The sequence below is a fragment of the Zingiber officinale genome, chromosome 2B (genome assembly GCF_018446385.1).
Source record: "Zingiber officinale cultivar Zhangliang chromosome 2B, Zo_v1.1, whole genome shotgun sequence".
Lineage (NCBI taxonomy): Eukaryota > Viridiplantae > Streptophyta > Magnoliopsida > Zingiberales > Zingiberaceae > Zingiber > Zingiber officinale.
In genome coordinates this window covers 94710519-94721011 of record NC_055989.1, presented here as the reverse complement: position 1 = coordinate 94721011, position 10493 = coordinate 94710519, and the positions used below count along the sequence as shown (strand labels likewise).

General features: G+C 36.4%; 2 pseudogenes; both read left to right on the top strand.

Annotated features, from left to right (window-relative positions):
* The first annotated feature begins 1110 nt into the window (after positions 1-1110).
* Positions 1111-1254, top strand: LOC122049753 (annotated as a pseudogene).
* A 6-nt stretch (positions 1255-1260) lies between these two features.
* Positions 1261-1407, top strand: LOC122049774 (annotated as a pseudogene).
* Positions 1408-10493: the final 9086 nt, after the last annotated feature.

The following is a 10493-nucleotide window of genomic DNA, read 5'->3' as shown; positions in this document are numbered from 1 at the left end:
TATTTTCCAAGCAAGATTGTTAGCGTCATTCATCACATAACCAAACAGCTTAATGCAATGACAAGTATAAAAATGACTAACCTTATAGGCCTGCCGATGCATACTTAGCAGACAAGTTGGTCAGAGAATCTCAATAATCTATCAGAATAACAACTATATGTCAAAGAATATATTTCTAGAACTTTCTTCAAGAATTATACTATTTCTCATTAGCCGACTACTTGTGATAGCATATTCCTTCAGTTATCTCATCAATGACATAAACTATAAATGACAAAAGATGTACATATATGGATAAGGAAAGATTTCTCGGATAATTATAACACATTGTCAATGTTATACACATTACCTGACAAACTCTGATATTTTTCGCCATCTCATAATTACGGAAGTCATGTGAGGTGGTATATAAAGGGGGTCCTCTCAATTGATAATGTATGTTCTATCAACATCTCAGGCTTACTCTCGCACGCACGTTCTTTACTATTCTTCATTTGCCCTATCAGAATTTATACTTACTTGAGAGTCGGAGGGCCATTGTCAAGGACCCCTCCCTGATTTTTGGACACTAACATCCTGTTTGCTCATTTGAGTGTGTGCAGAGTTGAAGGGAAGCCTCTCCTTTGATTAAAAAGTCTTCTCCCAGTCAACAACCAAGCCACCATAGCCAGCACGCCATCTCTTCAGTTTTTAGATAAGATTATATTTGACGTTGTTTATGGGAACTTTAGGCTGAATCTAAAGAGTGAAGATGGAAGAAGCTGAACGATTCACTACCGCCACTCTATCTCAAGAGGATTTTGAGTTATTGTTACAACTCGAGCTCAAAAAATGATGCAACAACAACAAGCGGCAACCGCTGACATATTGCCTCACAACCTGGCTAATGACATATTGTTAGAGGATGAGATAAAATTATAATAGAAGGAATTTTTTTCATTAATCAATCAGAGATCTAAAGTTCGAGACTCAGCTATGACATATTATTAAGAATTTTTCTCATTAATCAATTAGAAATTTAGAGTTCTTTTTAGTTCCACATCTTAGAATTGACAACTCTGCGAGAAGAGAATTTTCTATAAATATCTTGGGTCGTTAATGTTAGAAAACATACTTTTTGTGACTTTTTGACTAATATCAAGTATGATATTAAATTAATTTTTTATAAGGGGGAGTCTGTTATAGTAGCTTACTGTTGGGATTCTCGAGTGTCACCCTAGCATTACACTATTACTTGGGTCTGACACACCCTTGCCTAATTTATCTTTTGGTAAGATTAAATGTAGTATTTGTTCTTATCAGTTTAATATTTAATATAAAGAATTAAATTAATTTTTTATGAAGGAGAGTTCGTTATTCTTACGTGTTCATGTATTGCACTACACACTAACTAGGGGCGGAGCCATGTATAATTTTAGTGAGGTAGTTGCTCCACCTTAATTTTTTATAAGTACCTCTAGAGGTATTTAAAATTATAAAAATATTAGAGGTTTCCCCTACTTAAAAAAAATAAAAATAGAAGTAATACCTAAAAATTAAAATTATTTTTTATAATCCAATATTACCTCATGCATGTGCAACATCACTAGTGTATATAAAAAAGATTGGTTAGATCGAACATATATTCTTTACTTATTTGTCTAACTAAAATCTAACTGATTTAACGATACCCGATTTTCCTAAAAAATTGTTGGATTTTTAAATTTTGTTAGATTTTATAGTTGATTAGATTTATAGAAAAATATCACTTTTAAAAAATTTATGAAATAGTCTCTATTCCATATTTTTACTAAGATATTCAGGTAAAATAATAACTAAAAGCACAAAGAATTATTTTTTAATTTTAAAATTAAAATATTTATTTATATTTTAAAATAATATTATTAGAAAAACTAATTTTTAATTATTGCTATCTTAAATGAAAATCCTTTTACATGGAGATATATAGATTTTTAAATAAATAATAATAATTGATGGAATAATATAAAGAGGAGTATTAAAAATGGCTAGATTTTAAAAAATATTAAAGAGACCTTCCCTATTAAAAATTATGACACCTCTCACTTTCTAAAATCTCTCAGTGTTCTTTAGTAATCACATATAATATAAAGTCTCAATTTAAATTTATATGTGCTATATGAATTTTTATATTAAACTTTTATTAAAATCATACATCCGCCGTTGTTTCAGGTAAAAAATAAATAAATAAACAACAAAGTAAAATATGAAATTCACTTGAACTTCTATCTTTGTGAAGTATTCAATTTTCAGTTGACTCAAACTTAACTTAGTTTCCAATTAGTCTTTCATTATCTAGTCTCCTATAATTTTTATTACCTAATTTTTAACTAAGTCTACTATAATTACTTAGTCGTGTTAATACTTTCATTGCCTAATATTGATAGAACTTATACTGCCAAGTTTCACTAAGTCTTTCCACCAACCATCCTATTTAAACTCTTCATTCACTTCCAAGCTTCAAATCAACCTTGACTTTATTTGTATTTTAGGGTTAACTTAATCAATTATGATCAAATTATTTAGTCACCCTTACCTAAATTCCTTTAAATATATTGTTCAAATTAAACTATCAAAACTACTCACATAGGATGGTCAATCTCACACTCTTAGCAATGAACTTATCACAAAGGTGAGATAAGGAGAGGTGACATTTTCAAACTAGAAACCCTCTAATAAGGAGGTCTCTATCTCTAGATGTGATTTTTAGATACATGAGGATTTCTAAGAGGTGACATTTTCAAACTAGAAATCCTCTAATATAGAGGTTTGTATCTCTAGATGGGATTGTTGGAGTACACTCTATTGTCGAAGATGTACCGGGTATTAGCTGAATTTAAATACTTGAGACAGGTTGCACTGTGTTGACAGAGTAGACTGAGCGGCCGGGCAGGTCGCCCAGCAGACAATTTGTGTAGGAAGATCTGCCAAGCGGGTAGAGCGGTTGACCGGGATTTAGAGCCGAGCGGTCGAGTAGACTGACTGAGCGATAAGTCGACCGGATCGAGCAGACAGGCCGGGTTGTCAGAGAGGTCAGTCGAAACAGTCAAGTCGGCTGGACAAATAGGTCGGCGGGGCAGATAGTGACCGACCGTGCGAGGAGCAAAGAGACTGGTCGGGCAAACAGACTGAGCAAGTGGCCGGTCGAGATTAGACACCAAACGAGACTGGCAGAACAGAGCGAGTAACATATCGAGGCCTATGAGAGTTTCGCCCCACCTCCGACTGTACTTTACCAAACACTGGTGGTCACGACGAATTGAATGACATCCGATGACTATCACGGGCACTCCGTCGAGCAGGAGGGAACAGTGGTAGAGAGATTTTGTTGCTTTCTACTTATGATTAGAGTCTCCTTATATAGGAGCTCAGATCAATGAGTCAACTTGGTTCAGTGCAATTCAAGCCCTAGATTTGCACCCCTACGCACCCACGCATGAGAGAGAGTCTCTCCCCATACATTTGTTCACATCAATGTATGTGAATCAATATAAACCAATAATCATGCCTTGAAACTTCTAATGTGGGATTAAAATCCCATTTACAATGAAACCTCTTTCCTCTTCTATTTCTTCTCCATTCACTTATATTTAACAGGGATTTTTTTAGATACATGAGCATTTCTAGGAGCCATCAAGAACAAAATTGAGATTTAATTTATTAAGTTTGTCGAAAAAAATTGTCAGGGGAAACCTAAAGACCACAACTCACTAAACAATGACGACAAGTTCTGTTTTGTACAAAGGACTGACCTCAATATTACCTATATTGATAGGATTACCATCAACAACAATGGTTAAAATAGACTTGTAACGTATACGAGGACGGTTTTATTCAATGTGCATCTCTTTCGGCGAATTCTTAACCTGTAGTTTCTATTATATTACTATATTATTTTTTAGTCATTTTTACTATACTAGAATATTCTTTGAACAATTAATGTTGTAATAATGTTATTCTTTTAAAATTAATTTTAATGATGAAAAAATTCAATGTAAATTTATAATAAAATTAATAATAAAAATAAATCATCACTAATCAATAATAAAATTAACAATAAAAAATAATTTTCATCATAAAATTAACAATAAAAATTTTTCATCATAAAATCATAGATGAAAAATTTATTATAATGAAATTCAACGTAAATTAACGATGCAATTTTGAATTATTAGTTTTAAGTCCATTGTAAAATTTAACAACCAATTCAAAGTTCATCATAAAATTTGATAACGTCCTCTCATATGAGTTTAGTGGCTAGCACATGAGGTGTTGTCATCAATGAGGTATGGGGTTCGAATCTCGACAAAGTCGAGGTAAATGCCTCCTTTATGTGCTAGTCACTATTCCAAAAGCTAGTAGCCGCTTGTGATTTACCTCATCCGTGTTAGCCCTGGGACGGGTTGGCGGGGGGCGTTGGGGGCGAGCGTATTCGCCTTTTACCATCAATCATAAAATTTGATAACGCATGACGCATGAGGTGTTGCGTGTTGGCCCTGAGACGGGTTGACAGGGGCGCTGAAGGTGAGCGTATTCGTCTTTTGCCACAATCATAAAATTTGATAACGCATGACACATGAGGTGTTGCCATAATGAAGTCTGGGGTTCGAATCTTGGTAAAGTCGAGGTAAATACCTCCCTTATGTGTTAGTCACTATTTAAAGACTAGTAGCTACCTATGATTTATCTCTTCCGTATTACCCTTGGGATAGATTAACGGGGACATTGAGACAAACGTATTCATCTTTTTGCCACAATCATAAAATTTGATTTAAAATTTATTATCAATTTTTATGACCAAACTAAAATTTATTACAAATTTTATAATGCATTTGAAATTCAATGCAAACGTTGCAATGAATTCATGGTAAAATTTTCAAAAAATTTTGAGTTTGTTGTAAATTTTGATAATGAATTTTAAATTCGTTATAAATTTAAACTACGTGTACGAAGGATTGCCGTAGATTTGAAAGATATTCTAATGGCTGGATCTCTGTCCCAGTTAGCAGATCTAGGGCGTCGTCCATAAATATAATAGGTGCCCTAGGCTACCTTCCTTCACTGTCGCCTTCGCCACCTCTCGTTTCCGACGCTCCCGATCTGCATCCCCCGGGCCACTACCTCCAGATCTGCGTCCCCGAGGTTAAAATCCCAACGCGACGTCGTCGGTGGCGGTGCGGTTCGCATTCTTTCCGCCGGAGCCAGCCACTTACGAGGTGTTCCGGGAGGGGGGGGGGGCGGCGGTGGCGGGGAGGGCAGGCTGCGGCTGTCGGAGTTGTTACCGGAGAAGAACGTGGAGGTGCAAGGTCAGGAACCGGGTGGTGGCCACCTTCTGGTGCCACCTCGCCGCCCGCTTCACGCTTCTCTACTCCCACGGCAACGACGCCGACCTGGGTCAGATTTTCGACCTCTTCGACGAGCTACGCACCCACATCCGCGTCAACCTCATGAGGTAGCTAGGGCAAAGCCCGTTCTGTTCCTCCTCTCCTCCTGCTCTGTAATCGGTCAAAAGATTGTTTCTTCCGGGAATTTTTCTATGAAAAAGGTCGAATTTTGATGCTGCAAACCCTAGGTTCTTCCATTCTCAAGCAAAAAATTGTTTCTTCTAGCGAAATATTACATGATTTGGCCATTGATTAGGAATTTCTTTCTACCAAATTGAGATAAGATTGAACTTAGATGCTGCAAACCCTCGGTTCCTTCTTTATTTTGCCTCCAAGATTGCATTTTTAAGCAAAAAAATATTTGTTTCTTTTAGGCAAATTCCACAAATTTTCCGAGAGATTGAACTGAAAAAGGTTGAAGGAGGCATCCTACGCAATGTGCTGCCGCCTACACTAAATCAATATCCTGGCTCCGCCCATGCCACCGTCGACCTTCTGTGCGGGCTTGGGCGCGGGGACATCATCGGGCTTGGGCGCAGGGACGTCATCGAGCTGAGTGTGGTCATGGGCAAGGGATTTCCGATCTAGTAGACCGTATCTCGCCTTCACCACCGTCCTCATATTTGCCACTGGATCTGGAATCAGGTAGGGTTCTGCCCTTGTTTTCATGTAGAAGTTCCTATTACTTTTTCAACTTTTCTCAAGGTGCTAACTTTTTTCCTTGAAAATAATCCTTTGGCTGCACATTTGTCTTTCATATAAAAGAGTTTCTTTTTCTTTGGTTGTATTAGTATTTTTCCCTTTCACAATGCGCAATTTGATTAAAATAGGATGAAAATTTCATTTTGTCTTAGTATTTCCCATATGTTGTATTTTTCTATACTTCGATCTTTTTTTCAAAAAAAAAAAAACTGTTTTAGTGAATTTATATCAGTGGCGAAATAACAAATGCCTCATTAGGCTATATGAGATTAATTGAGGAAGAGGGTCACCAAAGAAGAAAAAAAAAAATACAATTCATTTAAATATATATGAGGATATAATAGGGATCGAACCCAATCTCCTTGGAGGATTCATATAGCCGATCATACTTAATGAGATAAAGACTTGGATGTTGATGCTGATGTATAGTAGGGGCAAATGCTACTGAAATTGAGCTAATTTGAGTTGTACATGACACTACATACAGCTCAATGGACTCATGAGATCCATCTAGCTGACTCAAATATCTGTTGCACTGTCGGAGTTGATGTTCTTTACTAAATACTCAGGTATGATCATCGTTGACATGATGAGATTCATATAGCTGACCCAAATATCTGTCTTACACAAGTAGTTGATGTTTGTTACTTTCATAACTAGGTACAATCATCTAATCTTGGCAACTTTACATTTTTGTTTGTTTCCTGGAACTATTGGAACATTTTTGGTTAACTCTTTAGCTTATTATCTGTTTGTTTGTAGAATCTTGTACAAATTCTCTATTATACTACATTTTTGAATTAGTTGTTGTCAGGTTTGCATTGTTTATTAATGTCTTTATCGTATTTGAATGGCCGTGACAGTCCCATTTGTTCACTCATCGTGTCAGATTCTGGTGCCACTGAAAGACAAGGTGTGAGACTTTACTATGGAGCTAGAAACCTTCAGAGAATGACATATCAGGTCTCAGATATGAGTCCATCATTCAACCATGATTATAAATCTTAATATCGTTAAACTTATTAAAGAAACTGAATGCGATTCTGCTTAGGAAAGTTTCAAGGACTGGGAATCAACTGGAGTCAAAATAATACCTGTTCTGTCCCAACCTGATGAAAGATGGAGTGGCGAAAGAGGATATGTTCAGGTTAATCTTCTAACCAATTAATTTTTCTTTGTAAACTATACTTTCCGTCAAATATGTGTTTACGACATTGCAGACAGTTTTTTCAAGAGCTAAAGATATACTAAATCCTTCATCAACTGTTGTTGTGCTTTGTGGGCGCAAACAAATGGTTGAGGTATGTTTTTCGAAGACATTATTGTAGCCATTTGCAAGTTATCTTGCAAAATTTTTCGAGTCCATGTTATTTTAATCTACTTATTCTATAGTTTTGGAATTTACTTGATTGATTTCTAGCTCTGCCCGTACCGTGAATTATATGGTTTCTCTTCATAATGTTGGCACCAATCAGTTGGAAGCTACTTGGTTTCCTCAATCATTTCGATTGTCATAGAGAGTCAGTCCTAGAATATATATATATACACCGAGGATAGCCCTACATAGAGTTCAACGATGGAATTTGACGCCCAGATAGTTGGGATTGCCAATCTTGAAGTTGTTAAATTTCTTGCATTTTATTCCGGAAATTGGTAGGAAGAAGCCACCTCATCTGCAGACCATTTGAATTGCTCGAATAGATGCTTGGGGAATTTTGATTTATAACCGATTTGTTAAAGTTGATTAGCTAATTCCTTTTGTCAAAATTTGAGGTGTTCGAAAATGGAGCAGTCTATATACTTACATCCTTTGTATTCCTTGAGATATTCATTTGACTGGACCAATGAGGACACATTGAACCGACTACAATGATATTATCATCATAGCTAGATTTTGAACACAGTATCTCCTTATTACATGTATTAAATATTTCTATCATATGTATGGTCTGAGATGAATTTTTAGAACACAGTATACCCAGGACAGGGATCAGTGGTTAATGCATGGGAGTTTGCACAATAGAGCCGGGTTGATCCTGGCAAAATGCTGAGATTAAAAAGACCCTTCCATGCATTCGTTATCTATAGTTTCTTGATTTACCTCCGGCCGTGAATTGATTGGCGGGGGTGCTAGAGGAGAACATTTTTGTTTTTTTACACAATGAGATGAATTTTTATTTATATTTTGATTAAAATTGTTACATGAGCTTGTACCGGCCAAAATTTACAACTCTGCTATTCTACTAAGCTTCTTAGACATTTTTTAAGTCATTTTTCTGTTTTTTAGTTTTTGATTTTAATCAATGTAAATACATGTTTCAATCGCGAGATGGATTGGGTATCTTATATGGATCTGGTGTGGATCCAATTATGTCATTCCGTTCAGTTATTGTGGTCAGACTCTATTCTTCTTCTTTCGTCTGACTTTTTATTGTTTTTTAACTATCATAAGAATAGTAGTGGATTCTTGCCTCTCAAATACTAATCTCGAGTCCTGACTACCATAAGGATAGTAGCGGGTTTGGTCCTCTCAAATCCTAGTCTTGGATCTCGATTGCCAGAAGAATGGTAGTGGGTTCAGACCTCCTAAATTCTAATCATAGGTCTTGACTATCATAAAAATAATAGTAGGATTGGACCTCCTAAGGACTCGAGTGACTCTTTCTTCCTGGACTGATATGCCTAGGCACTTAGTATTTGGCCTTGAACCTAAGGATCGGGGTGTATACAAGTGACTGGGCGCTTCAGAGTATAGTTGGGGCTTATAAGTCATCAGGAGGTGTTATAATTTAGGGCATGAGCGGAATGTAGGGAGGTGAAGGGTCTAGACAAGGAGGACCCAGTGGGATAGACTTTTTGGCTGCTACATTAATGAGATGATGTCAAGAGAACCACGTTGGTAGTTGGACTGATAGTGAAAGAAAAGAAAAGAAAGCGACCATGGAGATATATCAAATATGAAGGACCAAAAAAGTGGTCATCAACCATCTTCATCCTCTACATTTCAATTCATTTCCTTCATTTGTACGACCGCTTAAGCATCAGAGAAGATTCGCTTGATCACTTCACCGACCTTTTGACTTGTATTAAATTTGGACAGATATCTCCACTTGAGGAGACTCCAGGGTGTGCTCGATAAAAAGACGAAGTACAGAATTCGACTACAACATTCAGATATTGAAAAACCATTATAGTATTGGTCAAAATACAAAAGGAATTCAGAGCTAATGGATTTAAAGAAACCTAGTAGAAAGACAGAAGATCCAAATACACAGGTGGAATGGGAAAGCATGGTCCCCTTCAAATTGCCCAACAAAAAACGGACGGGATCCTCTAGACCCATACCCTTGGTCCTCTCCTCGACTAGGGGTACCTCATAGGCGGGATTAGGTTCAGAGGATCCCACCAATGAATGGAGTGGTCCATCATTTGGATCGCATTTTGAGGTTCAGAAGATCCGTGCTCAACAAAAAAGGCTAATGCTCCTAGAGGCGGTTGATGAGGAGATGCATAAACGGTGTAGGGTGATCAATCTCATACTCTCAGTAATGAATTTGTTGTTATGAAGGGCGAAGGGGTGAGACCAGGACATTTGAGAGGCGACATTTTCAAACCAAAAACCCTCAGATATTGAGGTCTTTACTTCTGAATGGGGGGTTTTGACATTGACGAGGATTTTTGGGAGCCATGAATAAAGAAACAAAGTTGAGATTCGACTTATTAAATTTATTTGAAAAAATAGTCAAGCTCAGGAAACCTAAAAGTTGCGACTCACTGAATAATGGTGACAAGCTTCTAGTCTTCTTCGAGTGTTGTAAATAGTGGTAGGTGGTGGTGGTGCGGTTAGTGATCGTCTATCGTTTAGGCGTTTGAATTTTCTTTTACTAATTTTTTTATGTTATTAAATAATATATTAGTTAAAGTATCACAAATTAAATAAGGGATTAACAATTAGAAAAAAACTAATATATATATATATATATATATATATATATATATAAAGGATAACAATGTTCTATATATATATATATATATACAGAATTGCTATGCTGCGGACAAAGCAGTGCGGACCGCTGCGGACATGCCTTCCTGATCGATCACCAGTCCGATCAGGGAACCTCCTGATCAGTCTCTGGACCGATCAGGGAACCGATCAGAAAGACACTGATCGGTCCAGAGACCGATCAGGAGGTTCCCTGATCGGACTGGTGACCGATCAGGAAGGCATGTCCGCAGCGGTCCGCATATATATATATATATATATATATATATATATATATATATATATATATATATATATATATATATAGCATTGTTATCCTATATATCTTATGCTGCTCACCTTGTACACATCTAAAAAATTTTTGATTTGATTTTTTTTTTGTGTTT